General features: G+C 30.6%; 1 non-coding gene across 1 annotated transcript; it reads left to right on the forward strand.

Moving 5' to 3' along the window:
- Positions 1-4045: 4045 nt before the first annotated feature.
- On the forward strand, positions 4046-4162 carry LOC146929867 (U5 spliceosomal RNA). The gene has a single exon (XR_015009004.1). It is a non-coding gene; the product is annotated as a U5 spliceosomal RNA (small nuclear RNA).
- Positions 4163-18547: the final 14385 nt, after the last annotated feature.

Here is an 18547-nt window from a genome sequence, read left to right on the forward strand (position 1 = left end):
TCCGAGTTCTTACTTCTGAGTTCACACTTTCCGGTGCATCTTCATCACATACTTCATTCCTCCAGGGTCCTATTCAGCTCTCAGGCATCCATTCCAATCGTCGAATGCTAAATTGAGTTGATCAGGCTCAACTAACAACAACAACTAGAACATTTACCCGGAACCCAATGGTCCCACTACTTTTGTTGTAACTTAATGACCCAAGGCACGGTCTGAATCGACCTGCTCTGATACCAAATGTAACACCCATACTAGACGTATCTAGAAAGTCTAGCATGTGTATTAGTTTAGTATTGGATACATTAAAAATTTACAACATAAAAACATCGAATGAATATTATATACAACAAATGCGTTCGTACAATAATTTACAACTCAATTTTCTAAAATATGTCATATGCATTCTTGAACATCCATGCCATGCTGCAGCTGGTACGAACGAACACTTGCTGAAACATCCATCCGGCTACTAGCTTGCTAAACCATCCTGATATCTGAAACAAATAAGGATTGGGATGAGACATAATGTCTCAGTGAGTTCCACCTAACCCTAGGCTATAGGCAACCACGGGGGAAACCTACGGTCACCACGTGTCTACAATACAACCTGCCGGTTGATTATACGTGTGTGGGGACTTGCTTTCTTAGACGGCGGTGCTTGCTAGGGCCGTCTTAATATTCTTAACTTGTTATAGGCTTATCTGCTATACGTGTAATGGCGGTGAAGGGGGAACTAAAACCGCATTGCCAAGAGTACACTCTAAGCATCAAGGCTCTCTTATATCTCTATCATGACACGATTCTAAACCGGACGATTAGGGGTAACCTAAGATCGTCGTCGGCATATCTTTCTTTAATTGCTTCTACTTGCTTAATATGTTGTATCTACAACATATCATCTCTTATCACCTAAGTGATTCTTGCTATTTTACTACTTCTTGACGAACTACGCCAAGTCTCTACTTGTTCTTGACGATCTACATCAAGGCTCTATGACATAACATAAACATATATAATAGATATTCATAGTTAGCTTCATTGGTTATGTTAGCGTGTAACAAACAATTATCTTGAATTCATTTTATGGATTAGTCCCGAGTGGAGTAACCCCGGAAGATAATCCCTTACTACCGGTGAAGTGCTTAGCAAGAGCGCACCGGACTCCCTTAGTGAACGTGCGGGTCCCTTACGGCTTACCGCATTCCCCCTTGGAGAACCTTTTGTACCCAACCTTGGAAGGTATACAAAAGACACGACACCTTAACTTAGTGAAATGCGGCTCCCTTGCGGCTTAACCATTCCCCTTGGGGAACCCCTTGAATCCAATTTGGATAACAAGAGACATGACACTCTTTCTTTCTTAAAAGTCTTTGTCTTATGCATGAAAATGAACTTAAGCATGCTAACTCTTTACCTTGGCTCCCTAGACGATCCACTAGAGGTAACTATATGCTTGCTCAACTTACTTCGTGAATGGATATAAAATCGATTCACGTCTTGCCATACTCGTATGGCACTTGCTTCTATGCGAAGATAATACTCTCATTACCTCGCGTCTATCAAACATATTACTAATGCAAAGCATTTTATTCTTTCTAACTATTCTAGTTATCGATAACTATACCGAGGCTCTAGTTCTTCCCTTTCCTTAAAGATTATGTTGCTACCCGAATCAACCCTCATACTCTCGCTTACCATGCTTTACCATACTTGCCAAACACTTGGTTCATTTAAAAGAAAGTCTCCTTTCAAAGCTTAACAATTAGGACCTTGGTTTGAGGGGTTTATTTCTCTCAAAAAGACTGCACAAGAAAAAACCGCTCGCGAAACGCCGAAACGACCTGAGGCGAACAAACAATGGGTTTCCCCACTGTGTAGCTCGCCTAGGCGAGTAAATTGGTGTGGGAGGCGAGCTCCTACTCGCCATGGCGAGTTGGGGGCGAGCAGGACCCCCTGTTCGGCCTCCTAGCTCGCCTCGCGAGCCATTTGCTCGCCGTGGCGAGCTGTGACAGTCCTGCAACTTCAAAATTGATATTTTTGACTTAAAAACCTCAAACCAAGCATCTCCAAGTGCTATGTGACTCTTAGGATCATTAGAAACCTATAAAAACAGTCATGGATGAAACACATAAACCAAGTGTATACAAGTATGACAAGCATGGTAAGAAAAGGGGCAACTAACTTATACTTTAAACCCTAGAATTCATATAGTTTCCTTACATGAATGAAACACATAAACCAAGGGTGGTAAGCTATCTAAGGAACTCACCTAATGAAGTTCTTAAAGCATCATCAAATTCCAAACCCACTCAAGCCAAAACCCTAGTTTTGAACACATGCTTCCTTGACTTAGACCAATCCATCTTATTGCTCTTTCTTGCAACCCTAGCACCATGATTCTTGATCTTGAAATAAACCTAGCTTGAATCCTCTTCCATCATTCCAAGAGCCAAACCCCAACTCTTGACTTCAAAAAAAATTCAACTTCAAGGTTGTTTTCTTGCTTCACTCTCCAACTCCATGAAATATGACTAGTATGAGCTCCAATTCCACAACCAAAAGCCCTAACTTCATGCTACAATCCAAACCCTAGACTTTTGATTCACTTCTTGAGAGGAGGGGTAAAGGAAATCAAACATGAATCAAACTTCTCTTGAATTGAAGGATCTTGAGAAAACATATTCTTAAGACTTGACATGAGAAGAAAAGAATTGAGAAGACTTGGTGGTGAGAAGAGAGGATGAGGGCGTGAGAAGAGAGGAGAGAAAGAGAGAAATTTCTTTACCATCATGAGAGAGAAAGGATAAGGGAAAATAAGATATTTTCCACCCAAAACATATAAATATCTCTTTACCGTGAATTACAATTATGCCCTTGCCTCAAGCGTGTTTAAAACGACTCCGATACTTTTCCCGTGTTATGTTGACATGTCATAAAATATTGACTACAACCACTTTCCATGAATTATTTCCTATGGCACGATTGACGGGTAATATTTCGATACTAGCAGGCGGGATATTACAGTTATAGTCTAGATGAAATTTGTCCAGATGAATTTTCTAGAGAAAATACAATGGAAAAACTGTCTAAGTTGGATGCCATATTTGCTCTGATACCAATGTTATGGAACATGACATCCATAGAAAACATGACATCAATGTTATGTATTGATCAGAGTAGAAGTGTTAAAAATGAGTGAAGTTACATCCTAATGAGAAGATGGTTACATATACATAGACACTACTAAAAGGTACAAACTACAAACTACTACTATCTCACACTACACTTTGCGACAGATGCTTTGGATATTAGGGACTTAATCCGATATTAACTACAATTTTAACAAGGGACTGCAATAAATGAATGCAGCTTAAGGAGTAATAATGGTAAATATCACGAGAGGATTTCTCATTATGCCATCACGAGTTAACAGCACTACCTGACCATTTGCTGCCTAGAATGATACACTAGCAGGCAGCAGTGAGATTAGGACAAAGTTTCAACTGGGAAACCTGAAGAATATTGTGATTTCCAGATGGGCCTAAGTTGACATAAGATTGAACAAGCATTGTCCTACAAATATATTATTAAGACCAAGAGTTTGCTGCCTCTCAGTGTTTCAAAGTATAAATACAGCTTCATAATTTTTTTGCTATTACTGTTTTTGGGATGAAAATGAGTCAAGTCTTTAATATTATTGTGAACAAATCTATCTGTTTTAGGTTAGGGTAAATGAAGTAAAATGAAAACTTGTTTTAGACAGATTAATAATGTAAGAGCATCATTAGGGGTTAAGAAAAGGCCTTAAATGTGGATCTGCAACTTTCAAAATGTTGATTTTCATTTCACATGGCATTGATGCTTTGCATTGAGAAAAGGAAATCTTGAACAGGTGACAAGAGAAATTGACAGAAGGGTTGGTAACTTGGTATTGTAGTGTGTGTACTGTGCCTATGTATTGTTAAAGCCCACATCGACTAGTTTACAAATAACAATAATTGTAGATGCTATAAAATCAAAGGACTTCTTTCATTACAAGCCACGGAGCTGTGTGATGAGCACATAGCGAACTATTCTTTCGCCTTTTACTAAAGAATACCGTGTGCGCGTCACTAAAAGCGGCATACGCCAATTTTTGAAAGAGCTCTCTTTAACGAGGGCTTTGCAATATTAGTTTAATATTTTATATTTTTTAATATAATGAAATAAAATACTAAAGGATGTTAGATTAAATTAAAGTTTAGTTTAATTTATTTTTTGTCAATTAGTCTAGCGGCTAGAATTCAACAAAAATAATAGTGGATTGTAATGGACTAATGAATTTTTTTGATTCATCTATTATGATCTAAATCCATATCCATCCACTATGTGTCTAGCGTCCATGTAGTGTCTAGCGTCCATGTAGATAGTTGAAGTACTATGAAATAAGATAAAAACCATCGTGTTTCAACATAGCCAATGTGATTTTTTTTTAACAAAACATATTATTTCTTCATTGTTTATTACTCTTTATGACACGAATACTGTTTAGATTAAGCGTGTTCTGGTGTCGGATACGTATCGTATTTGACACTGACACACGTGTTTGTGTCCATGTATGTATCGTGTATGTGTCATGTGCTGATGCTACTTCAGGGGCGGATCTAGACATGATGGTTTGGTGTCGCAAAATTATAAAAGAAACTAACTTAGTGTACATTTGATTTATAATACGATATATATATTAGTAATGCAAGAATAAAACAAAAAAAGCACTACAGGAAAATGGTTAAAGCAAGTCAGTTTAACATCTATGCCTTAGGTTCGAATCCTTTCCGACACATTTTTTCCAACACATTTTTTATGATTTTCTTCTTAAAATATGATTTTCTTAAATAAAAAAGTTGAAAATGGAGGCACCGAGACTTGAACCATGTATGTACATTGACTATAGTTAAAGGACACTCTACCACTAAGCCGCGCATTGATTTGTGAAATCATGTCCAATCATTTGACTATAGTTAAAGGACACTCTACCACTAAGCCGCGCATTGATTTGTGAAATCATGTCCAATCATTTGATATTTTATTTTCGGTCTGCTAAATTAAAAAAAAAAAAATATTGGGCAATAATTTGGTGTGGCAACTGCCACACCATGTTTCACAGTGGATGCCTGTCAGCTACTTGCTTCGATTAATACCACTTCCCTTTCACTCTTGATCTAATAAATAATTACTTTTAGGTAATATTCATTTCTGCATCCAAATTATGAATATGATCAAAATACTACAATAATTTAAAGTCGCGGTAAAAATTGAAATGTAAATAAATTGAAGAAAGAAGCAATAAACAATACAAGTGAATTCATTTTTAGGCTAAAATTATAGCTATTTTTTATTTATTTTTTTATGTTATTTCAAATTTATAAGTTTGTTCAACTGTTAATTTCATCGAAAACTAAAAATTCAATCATCTAATTTTTTCATACCAGTAATAAAGTTTTGTTTGTAAAATACTCTTCTATACAACATTAATTACATTATTTAATATATGAAATTGTTAAAATGATATATAATTTGAGTCGGTAAACGAATACACCCTCCGATCACTATTATAAATAAAAATTTTAAATTTTATATTCATTCAATTAATGATGTATGTAATTTTTTTATTTTTTTTTTTATAAATCACAAACATCATTTATTGAATAAATCTAAAATATAAAATTTTGCTTATAATGGTAATCAGGAAACTTCTATACAACTTCCATTAAAAATGCTCTTCCACATTGTAGCGCATTAATGTCCTCCCTCGAGTAGTGCAGTTATCTAAAACTAGCATGGACACCCGTGCCAAGCACGGGCTAGAATGTCGTTATATTTGATGGAGGGAATAATGTGATGTATCAGGTGTTACTTAAAATTTTAGATGGAGTTTTGGTTGTATCATTATCACTTGTGTGATTTCTCTTTATCCAAATTGTCGATCTACATCAACGTAGGCTGCCACAGAAAGCCCAACGGTGGTATCACATCCGGGTTCGACGTTGTGGGGGATCGAGAGTTGTTCTTGGTGGTGGACTACAGACACAAAGATCCTAACACTTAATGGAGAGATGTTAATGTCTCAAGTGTGAGTTAAAATTCCGTATTGTATGCAAGAGTAGATGTGAGAAACATATAAGTGAAATGACTCATATACATAATGCCTTAAGACTTTGAAAGAAGATAGGATGTGAATCTCACTTCTGTTATTGATCTTAGCTTAATGTGATAATACAATCCATTGTAGGATCCTAGCCTAATGTGATGATTTGTTTCGTTATTTTTTTAGTGTCATTTGTTTAATTTTTCATCTTAAATTTTAGTTTTTGAATGTGATTAGCTTTCATGCACAAAAAAAAATAACCTTTGTCATTTCAAATTCATTCACTTATGGTATTTCATGGGATCTTGCAATGGAAAAATGTATATGTATGATGAGTTGACAAAATACATATTCGTTAGACATTTTAAATAGATGTACATATTTTCAATAAATCTAATATTTTGGTAGCATAATTGCCCAGTAATATTCAACTTCTTCAACAAATCCATAAAATCACCAGGAATTCATTATGTTTCCTATGCTCTCACGAATAAAACGCACATTCCTTATTTTTTTTCTCTTTTCATTTCTATCAAGTTCAAATTCATTTTTAATCTTCTTTTCTTTTATAATTTACTTTATCTCTTCTCATGAAAGAAAGAAACAAACACCCCTCTATGAAACTGCCGCCAACCCACTTTTTTTTACCATGTCGTGTCTCTGAGCTTATGTGATATCTCACCAGATCACATACATAATAGTCTCACACTTAAGGGAGAGATGTTTATGTTTCATATGTGAGTTAAACTTGTGTGCAATAATATACATTGAGTAACATATAAGCAAGAAGAACAATATACCTAATGTCTTAAGATTTTACGCAAAGATGTGATGTCAATCTCACTTGTGGAGTTTCTCATAGTCAAATGTGATGGTCCAACCCATTGTAGACTCCCTCAGAACTCTAAACATTATAGTGAGTTAAACTTGTGTGCAATAATATACATTGAGTAACGTATAAGCGAGAAGAACAATATACCTAATGTCTTAAGATTTTACGCGAAGATGTGCTGTCAATATCACTTGTGGAGTTTCTCATAGTCAAATGTGATGGTCCAACCCATTGTAGACTCCCTCAGAACTCTAAACATTAATTATTTTTTTTTTTAGTTTTTGAATTTCATTTGTTTAACTTTTTATATCAAGTATAAGTTTTTGGATGTCATTTGCTTTCATACAATTTTTTTATCCAATCAATATTATATCAAATACCTCCATATTTGGTCTTTGGGTGAACGAACATGCGAATGGAAAAATACAAATGTGTTATGCTGAATTGAAAAAGTAAATGATTATTAAACATTTTATAAAGATGTGGCGTTTTTTTAACCGAGTCTATTTTTTGGTGAAATATTTACTCTTAAATTTCCAACACTTTTTAACTGACCCATAAAATTGTCAGTAACTCGCTATATTTCCGATACTTCCGTGGACAAAACACACACTATTTTTTTCCCTTATCATTTCTTTCATGTTCAAATTTCTTTTCATATTCTAATTTAATTTTATTGTTGCTAAATTTATTTCTCTCGTTTCATGAAAGATGGGAACACAAACTTCCCTCCGCAAAAACACCATTAATCCATTTTTTTAACCATGTTGTGCCTTCGCCTAACCTTATTTGACTATCAACAAATTACAGACGCATTGAGTCTCACACTTTAGAGATATATGTTCATGTGTAAATTGTGACTTAAAGTTCCACATTATTGGATGCCAAAGTAGACGTTGAGAAACATATAAGTAAGATGACCAATACACCTAATGCCTTAAGGTTTTGGATAATGATGTGATGTCAATCACAATTGTGTTGTTTCACTTAGCCTAATGTGATAGTCCAACCTACTGTAGACACCCTTAGAACTCTCAACATTACGATAAACTGTTTCGTTAGTTTTGGGATGCCAATTATTTAATTTTTATATCAAATTTATGTTTTTGGGTGTTGTTCACTTTCATGCAAAAAAATTTAATCAATCTCTAAGATATTAAATTCCTTATCCTTTGATCTATGGTGGAATTTAACCATAGATAAACACTTAAGTGTTATGCTGAGTTAACAAAATATGTGCTTAGTAAATCTATATTATATAAATTTAGGACCCTTTTTTCAAGTTTCAATATGGCATTGACACGTGGCACTCTTGAAAAACACTCTTGAGAAACCAAGCATTCTCAAACATTTGGATTTCAATAACTTTCTATATTTATATTTGTAACCATATATATCATTTATATTATAATTTATATTATAAAAAATATGTTAATTCAATTATAAATGGAGATTGAGAATAAATAGTCATCTTATAATGGTTGTTTAAGATATTATTAATAATGACATTAAATGGATTGATATTTTTAATTTTTTGTGACGGCAACAAGTTTGTTAGACATTCTTAGAAAAAAATAAAGATTTTTTTTACTGCAAATCGAAGAAGCCCACGGAAAACTTAGGTACAATTCTTTTGGTGCTTTTGGTATGGTTCTTAACTAAAACTACAAAAATTTTCTCTGAGAAAATTATGAATTTAAGAAAATCAAAGTGAATTTAGTTAAGAACCATACGAAAAGCACCTAAGAAATTGTACCTAAGTTTTTTTTTTCTTTTCTAAATTGAATAGGTGCTTTAGTTACTTTCAAATAGAACCATTTTTTTTAAGGAAATAGAACCGTTTTTATTGGCACCGAAAAAAATAAGATTATTTTGTTAATGTCGGATACGTAAATTAATATTGACTATTTTTATTGGACTAAAAAATATACCACAATTAGTTTATCAAGAAAACGTCAGTTGTTTTTCTATTTTATTTCTTTTTCTTTGTGTCAACTTCGTATCTCTCTATCAAATCAAAATGGCCCCAAAGATCGAGTTGGTTTCTGATATATCCCCTTCCAAAGAAAGTTGGAATATCAGGGTTCGAATAGTTCGTCTTTGGTTTGTGAGAATTCGTACATTAATATGTACTTTAAATGAGTTTTTTTTTTGTGTCTACAAAAAAATGCAGGTCAACACATCAATACATTCAATCGAAAATATCTTAACTAATGTTTTGAGATTTTATTTTAGTTTCGTAATAATTTTAAATACAATATTTTTATTTTAGTGACTAAGTTTACAAAAATTTGTGTCAAAAAAAAAGTTTCCATTTTTTTTTGTTTTCCTTAACAAGGACGAGACATGTACTGATTTTCATGTTTGGTTTCGTAGTAGTAGTAGTAGTAATAATAATAATAATAATAATAATAATAATAATAATGATGATGATAATAGTTTTGTTACAAATAATAATAATATCTATAATGGTAAAAATATGGTCAATGATGATAAAGAAAACGGAATTGATGCCATATAATCAGAAACATATCATAATGTTAATTTCAATTGATTGTTTTGACCAATTTGCTAAAAAAAAAACGTAATCATATGCTTTAACAAAAACAAAACATTAATATGTATTGCTTAATGGCTAAGATATGAACTCAAATATGATTGGTCAAGTTAAATGTTGTTATTTTACGAAATTATTCTGTAAAATATACTATAAATTAAATCTATTGGCTAACAGTTTCTTCGCATCACAGCTTCGGATCTCCATTTGTCTTTCTTTCTATTTCGTTTCTTTTCCTATATGTCTTCTTCATTTCTCCCTTTACAATCCAAATGGCTCCGACATCAATTTTATTTCCGATATATCCCATTCGAAAGAAAATTAGAATATCATGGTTCGAGTCGTTCGACTTTGGTTTGTGATAGATTTGAACAAGGAAAATCTGCCTTAATCATTGGAAATGGTTTTAATGGAAAATAAGGTTGTTTGACACCATTTTGTTATCTTTTTATATCCGTTTTTGTAGTAGATCTTTTTTTTGTTCATCTGTTTGTTTATTTTTATAATTTTTTGGCTCAATCGAATATGATATCACGTTGGTTGGTTTTTTTAGATATTTTTTCGTTTAAATTTGTAGTAACAATGTAATTTCTTTATCCGCTCAAAAGAAGAAGAAAAATTAGATGCAAGTAAGCATTTGGATCATAAAATGTTATTTTCTCAATGATCATAAATGTTAAACTAAGTAAGCTAATTCAAATGTTTGCTCCAATCAAGTGTGATACCTTTATGCCAAACAGATAACACCTTGGATATATATTTTTATTCACAATATCACATTTTCTTTTTTCGGTGGTACAATATCGCATTGAATGCTGGACTAATTAAATTCAAATTCAAATTATATGAAAATAATTAATGGAGAGTAATTAAAATAATTGAGTATCATATTTTAATGGTGTTAGTCAAACATACGAAGACAATTGAATGCGAAAGAATTCATCATTTCCCTGACATATTAGTTTCAAATATTTCAAATATTAATCATGATGTGGAAATCAAACGTTCGCTGAAATAATTTTTGAATTCAAATACTCCTATAATCTTGCATTAAATCAAAATCAAACATTCAATAGGAATATCTATGTATTCAATGCAATTATTTTCTATATATATGGTACGTTGTTTGATGAAAACTAAAAATCACAAACTTCTGGCTTCTTTTTTTTTTTTTTTTTGTTAAAAATCTCCACCTCTTTATATTTTTTATTTCTTAATTTCATTATTCTCATTCTTTTTTTTTTGAAGGAATTATTCTCATTCTTTATTATTATTATACAAATTAATGCATCCTTATTGCTGTAATGTTTGGTTTTTATTTTTCCATCATAGATTTAGGCATAAAAAAGATTTATAGAGCTTAGTGTTGTGTTGTTAGTAGTGTGCTAGAGAAATAATTCAATATATTTTTAATACGACCGAATATCCTCAATTATACCATTATGATTTTTTTTGGTCAAGTACCATTATGATTTTTTATTTCTTTTATTTTTAAAAGAATTCAACACTTGAATTAAATTTATTTATGTTAAAATAGATTGAAGTGTAGTGTGTATTTAATTATAAAGGATGATGGTTGTGATTCAAGCATCTCATTGGAGAGGAGAATATACATTTTATTTTTCAAGGGAGGGAAGTGTATATTTTAACATAAGAGGGAAGTGGAGTGTAATTCAAGCTTCTCTTAGGGGAGGGGAGTGTAATTTACTCTAATTTTTATTCTCTTAGGGGAGGGGAGTGTAATTTACTCTAATTTTTATTTTGTATTAATTGAAACTTGCAAATGAATAGAAATATATCAGTGTATATTTTAATATAAGAGGAAAGAGAAGTATGATCATTGGTTATGTTTTAGAATTGTTGTTGCTATAATTTAGAAAACTAAAGTTGTGTGTTGTTTGGAAGTCATTTTTTTTTAATTTCTTTGTAAGGCGTACTGGTCATTACCGGACATGCAATTTCTATATAAGCAGATCCTTCTGCCATTGACTTTTAAGTTTTAATTGATGCACTTTTCAGGTATAACAATACGCGAAACTTTCTTTTTTACATCGTTGTTACCCTAAAATACTATATTTACATTAGACCATTGGTTTTGTAAAAATATAAACAAATAACAATCGACGTTTCTGCAGCTCAAACTATATTTATACACACCCGTTAAAAATTTAGCATTTGCATTCACAAACTATGTGTATACATCTGACACTAACTATTATATAAAAAAATACAAATTTTTTAGTTTTTATGATTAATAAAATACATTATGTCAACAAATAATAATATAAGTACGTCGGCGTATTTTTGCAAAAATATTACATATGCTAAGTTTAACAATGAGTACATCTTATACGACAAATAATTAGTATAAGTATAAATCCAAATACTTTAATCGTTATATGCAATGTTTAAATATTTCAAAATATATACAAAATTAACAAAATTAAGATGATATTTTTTTCCATATCAAATTTAAATTATAACCACACTTATAACTTTAAGATAACATAATATAAAATCTATACATTTGATATAAAAAGTTTTTTATTTCCCCGTGCTTGGCACGGGTCACTATACTAGTTCTTTATATGTTGTTGTGTTTTTTTACCCGAATCTAACTTTTTGGTAAATTAGTTTTTTTAACGCAATCTAACTTTTTGGTAAATTAATTACACAAAAATCTTCAACTCCTTCAACAATTTCATAAAATCACTTGCAACTTACTTCGTTCTTTATAACCTCATGGACAAAATACACAATTCTTATTTTTTTTAACCGGTATCAGTTCTCTCAATCTCAAATTTATTTTTCATCTTCTAATTTCTTTGATCTCTTCTCATGAAATAAAGGAACAAAAACAAACTTTTAGTAAATTACCATTAATCTACCTTTTTGATCATGTTGTACATCGGTTTGACCTTATTTGGCTATGTCACGTAATTACGGACACAGAGAATGTCACACTTGAGGGAGATATGTTATCGTGTAAAATAAGAGTTAAAGTTCTACAATGAAAGGAATAGTAAATATTGAATAAGATATAAGTGAGATGACTCACAAACGTGTGCCTAAATAATTTGGGAGAAATTGTGGTATCGATATCATTTGTCTAGTTTCTTTTAGCCTAATGCAAAGATACAACCCAATGTAGGTTACACTTGCAGTCCCGAAATTATGATGATTTGTTTTGTTAGCTTTTGAATGTCATTTGTTTAATTTTTTTATGTTAAATATTATATTTTGAAAGTCGTTCGCTTTCATGCAATTTTTATTTGTCAAGGCGATAACTTTTTTTTATTTAACCTCTATTATTTTAAGTTCCTTCACTTTTAGTCTTTAGTGGGATATGACAAAGGAAAAAAATTTATGTGTTATGCTGAGTTGAAAAATACATGTTTATTGTACATTTTAAATTGATGTGACATTTTTAATGAGTCTAATATTTTTGGTAGAATAATTACTCAGTAATATCCAACTCCTTCAACAAACTCATAAAACTACCCACAACTCACTCGTTTTCCTTGTCATTTCTTTCTAGTTCGAATAATTTTTCTAATTTAATTTCTCTCTTCTCATAAAATAAATGAGAAAAAAAAACACATCTCTATGAAACCACCACCAAGCCACCTTTTTTTACCATGTTGTGCCTCTGGCCTTATTTGACTATTTCATCATATCATAGACATAGAGAGTCTCACGTTTAAGGGAGAAATGCTAATTTGTCATGTGTGAGTAAAAATTCTATATTGCCAGCAAGATTTGATATTTATGAACATATAAATGAGATGAGTAATATACATATTGTCTTAAGGTTTTGGATGAAGATGTGGAGTTTCTCATTTTGAAACACAATACCTTGGTATATGTTCCTCATCAATATTATTGGACATCCAACTTTAAATCTTAATTTGTGGTTTGAAATATGCAACTATTAATATCATTCAAGAACTCAATTGAATACCATTTGCTTTGTAGCTTTTTATTTTGGTCAGATTGACAAACCAAATCAAAGCTAATATTTTCCTTCTCGTTTTCTGGAAACAACGATAGAATAATATTGTTAAAGTGCTCAAATGGGTCCAAAGTTTGAGCAAGTATCCCTCGCTCTTGATTTTTTTGGAGATCTATATATTTTCCAAATTATTTGGATAAACAAAGTCAATAAGGGAACACAATGAATAAGTTTGATCTAACCCACTTGTTTTGGCCTGGGACTACTTTTAAGGTCTCGTGTTTGATTCTCACTGCTGCCTTCATATCAATTTTAAGGTCTCGTATTTTCTTTTCAAATCCATGTATCAATGCTTCATTGATTTTCAATGGAATATTGAAGGATGAACCGGTTGTACGAACACCTGGAATTAACATGTAAGCTATGACCCTAGGAAAAAATGGTCAAATTGATAATAGATTAGAGCCTCGTAAGTATGTGGATAGCAGTTCAATTTCTGCCTCATGTGTATGGAAAATATTCGGCTGAGATGAGAGAACTCGTCTTATGTATCCCACAGGTTTTCCAACTAAGATTAGTCACTGCTAAGCGGTGATGTAAGCTTTATACCAATTTCATGATAACTCGAAAAAATATCAAATATAAAATTAGTTACCAAACTTAATTGATACATTTAATTAGTATATCTAATAAACATTAAAAATCAATATTTATTATTATTAATAATAATATAATAATAATAACAATAATATTTAAAAATTGATAATTTCAGCAAGCATTTATTTTGTATTATTTTCGACCAAAAATTTTCATCAATAAGTTAACCGATTGTTAGAGCATCCACAATGGACCTCTCCTTTTGGTTGCTTAAATGAGTCTCTATGTACATGTCACTTGCTCTTATAATTAACACTTAATAAGATTTAATCTTTCAAACTCTAGGAGTATATATGTTACCAGAATAACTCAAGGACTTTCTCTTAGTTCGTTCCTTTTATTTTTCTTTTGGTTTTCTTTACTTTTTATTTTCTTGTTATTTACTTTTTTCTTGGTTTGGTGTTTGTCCCTAAGCTTTTTGCTTAGCTTTATTGAGAAGGTTTTGGTTCATCCCCCAACTCCTTTTGTTCTTGTTTCCTTTTATTTATGCATTTATAAAGTGATGCAGCTGGTTCATAATTGAACCCCATTTAACTAAAAAAATAAAAAATCTCTCAAACTCAACACTTCAAAAAATATTAAATGGGTCTTAGTAATAAATAATTGTTGTGCATTTTATATTAAATGTGTAGTTTTTTAATAAATAATAGTTGTTTTCAATAAGAAGTTATTACTTTCAGTTGCTTTAACATGTGCAATATTGCATCTAAAAACCCATAGGTCTAGCCACTGTATATGTTCTACACCTAATTTTCTAGTTCTATCTAGTGGAGGTTCGGTTTAAAATTAACATAAAAAAAAAATACACATTTGTTGGCTAGTGCCCCTTTTAAAATAGATATATTTTGATTAATGTGTATATACACTCTTTATAACTTTGTTTGTATGAGAGGTAGTACAATACTTATATTATTGAGTAAACGTGTTTTATTCAAAATATTGATTGTTATAATGATATTTTTAAAATACCATTTACATGCTCTTCAAAGTCAAATGAGGTTTGAGTTTTATCATTTTTTAAAAGTGAAAACGAACCAAAATGAATCGATGGTGTACGGTTTGGTTCGACCAAAACTGCATTTAAATAAAAGAGGAATTCCCTCAAAAAAATAAAAGAGGAATTTTTTTTTCTTCAAATGTTTGTATTTATTTAATACTGAAAATAAAATATATGAAATTCCGTGAGAACACATAATTCAGAAATAAAGTTGCCATAAAAATTTAGATTTTTTTTTAGCAAAATTCAGAAAAACTTTTGCAACGTAAGAATCTAGAATATGTCAAAAAAGAAACTTAAGAATCCAGAAGAGAAGTTGCAACAAAGAAAAATGAAACCCTAATTCAAAATTCTTATAATGTAACACTAATCCAAACAACACAAAGAAGAAAAATAAACAAAAGCCTTAAAAAGACTAAAATACACACTTATTACATATAATTCGTGGTATAAAATGAGTAAATGACAAATTACCAAAAAAACTAAAGTTTGGCTCTGACAGTTAATATAGGATGCGCGACCTTGAACTGAATATATAGATAGGAAACGACTTTGTTCTCAATATTATAAAGGTCTCTGCAAAATAATGAACACATTGTAAACAAAACCGATAAAAGAAATTTCAATAATGTTGAGTTTCCTCCCAATTAGAAGAAACACAACCAAACTTGAAGGAATTAAAGTCGATTAAACTGAGATATACTTTAGTTATAAATCCGATAAGTTCTTTGTAAATTTGAGGAACATTGAGTAGCAATATGGTCATCCGCAAACAAATATATGGGAAAATAAATATGTTACATTAATAGCAAAAGAAATTTAATGAATAAGATCATATCGTTATATGATGAAAATAATGTCTCAAATGAAGCATTTTCAAAAATGATATATAGTAGACAATTATTTGGAACAAAATATAAATCATGAGAGAATTGGAACAAAATATAAATCATGAGAGAAGATTCAAGATCCCTTTCGTTTATGCCTTTCTTCAGCTTCAAAATCAATTTCTCAACAAATTATTTGATAACTAACATTCTCCCTCTTATTATTTTCCTGTACAGCTAAAAATCCAACTATTAGCAATAAAATCCTAAACCATGGTCACAAACCATGATGAAGGGGAACGGTCTGATGCAATCAACAATAAAATTTGATGAAATTGTAGGAACTAAAGGTGTTCTTGATCTTCTTACCGTTCTCAAAACCATTTTTGAAAAATAGTAATAGTGATGAGAATAGGATGGGAGATAAAGATATGAGCTATTTTATTTCCTTTTTGTGACAAAAAGAATCATTACCTTTCACTATTTTATTTTGGTTTTAATTTGATTTTAATAGGTGAGAAACAATTCAACGATAGTCTTGAATTAGACCAATTGTCAACATTCTTTATTAGGACTGTTGTAAGTGTTGAATAATTTGAATTTAATTTCATTAATTGGCAGTTGATAGTTTCTTGTTTGATTTTTTTATGGGCAGTTTCTTATTTGATTTGATATCAGGCAATTAAATTTCGAGATATCATTTTGATCATAATAATAAATCGAATGATTTCTTAAAATAGAGGCAGTATATGGAAGTATGTGTTGAGACTAAAATACCAGGTGCTAAGCATATACCATGTAATGGAAATTTGAATTTTTCTAGCATTAATTAGCCTGACATTAATTAGAATGATACTATAACATGCCACATGTACTTTTGAATGAAAATGGTTTCACTTGTTTATATTGTAGATGTAGATGTAGATTGTAGATGTAGATAAGGATACGGATAGAGATATTGATAGTTTAGCCGAGATTGTTGTCTTTTTTTTTTTAATATAATTTTAAAATAAATAAAAAAATATGGGTATGAAATAAAGGCAAATAAATATTATCGATGTTGATGAGTGACTCAAACAACCATAAGTATGTGTTTTATCATGCAATTTGTAAAAAAATTAACAAAGAAGTTTGAGTATGTGTTGATGGCAGAAATAAATAAATATGGGGAGATAAAAATGGAATGCTTGATTAGGTGATAAAGAGTATTTGATGCATGTGAACTAATTTATCAAATGAAATGAATGGATGAGATTTGATGTTAAAATAATTTATGTGAAATAATATATATCAACGCCATGTTTAGTGAAAATGAGTGATTGACAATAGAAACGAAAAAACTTAATAAATTAAATCAGTTCTTTTGAATAGGAGCAAATGAAAATAATAAAGAAAATAGTGAGGTTTAGATAAAATTCATTGAAAAAAATAACTAAAATAAATTTTCTACATTTTCGCAGGGGTTGGTCTTGTTCTACAACATACATGAATAGTTTGCACCACAAAAATGTAAGATAAAAATATAATATCTTGAGAACTATCAACTAATATGTTACCCAAAAATACTTGAGAATTCTCTGTTTTTTTTTAAGGAAGAATTCTCTTTTATATGCACAACTTCAACGTTGGAAGAACAAAACATTGACATGCCTTTCATATATCTCTCATTATTAATAGTGGCAAAAAAAATAGTTTTGGAATGAAGAAATCTGATTCAAAACGCCTTTCAATTACGTCGCTTCAAATTAATAGAAAAATAATGAAATTCATTAAAACGTGAAGCAAACTTTTTCAAAAGGTGTAAATATATATGGGGATGAAAACCCTAAAATTAACAGAGCCGACAGCTAAACCTATAAAAGGGAATCAAAATTCGGAAGGAAAAAAAAAAGGTGCCTAAATCAATTTGATAATAATGAAATCAATAAAATTGAATTGGTCAGGAGGTAGAAATATTTGCATTTCAAATAAATGATATTATAAACAATTTGTACGAAAGGAAGATGCATATACAAATGATGAAAGACAAATTGACTATATATAGGAAGAAAAAAAACTCAAGACTGGCTAACTTAATATGATGATGTGTTGATTACAATTTGATTGGATGATAATTAAAAATTATGTACCAACATGTAATTGGTACATATCTTGTCATAAGCCATTAGAACTCGAGGGTATCATAGGATGAATATGTGAATTTGAACAAAATACATGGATATATACAACATGTAGTGGAGTAATATCATAAATTGAATCAATTTTTGAAATTAGAGTGATGAAAAAAATATGTTAAGAAGAAAAGTGTTTCAATAAAATAAAATAGAGATTTTGAGAATAATTTTAAAATTTTAGTATGAATTCTAAATGATGTGAAGATGTTTGAGATGGACAAACAATATTTGTAGGAAAAAAGAACCAAGTAAGTCACATCAATTATGCCATTAATTTAGTAATGAAATTAGTAACACATTAAATAGCAAAAATAATTTGAATAAAATATTCCATTTATTTTTTTGTCATTATAAGCCTTTTAGTCAACTTGCATAATCATGTTAATTACATAAGTCTTGCACAAATCACATAATATGTACCAAT

Source organism: Medicago sativa, chromosome 4, assembly GCF_051527215.1.
Source record: "Medicago sativa cultivar Bolivia chromosome 4, Bolivia_mono, whole genome shotgun sequence".
NCBI classification, from domain to species: Eukaryota; Viridiplantae; Streptophyta; class Magnoliopsida; order Fabales; family Fabaceae; genus Medicago; species Medicago sativa.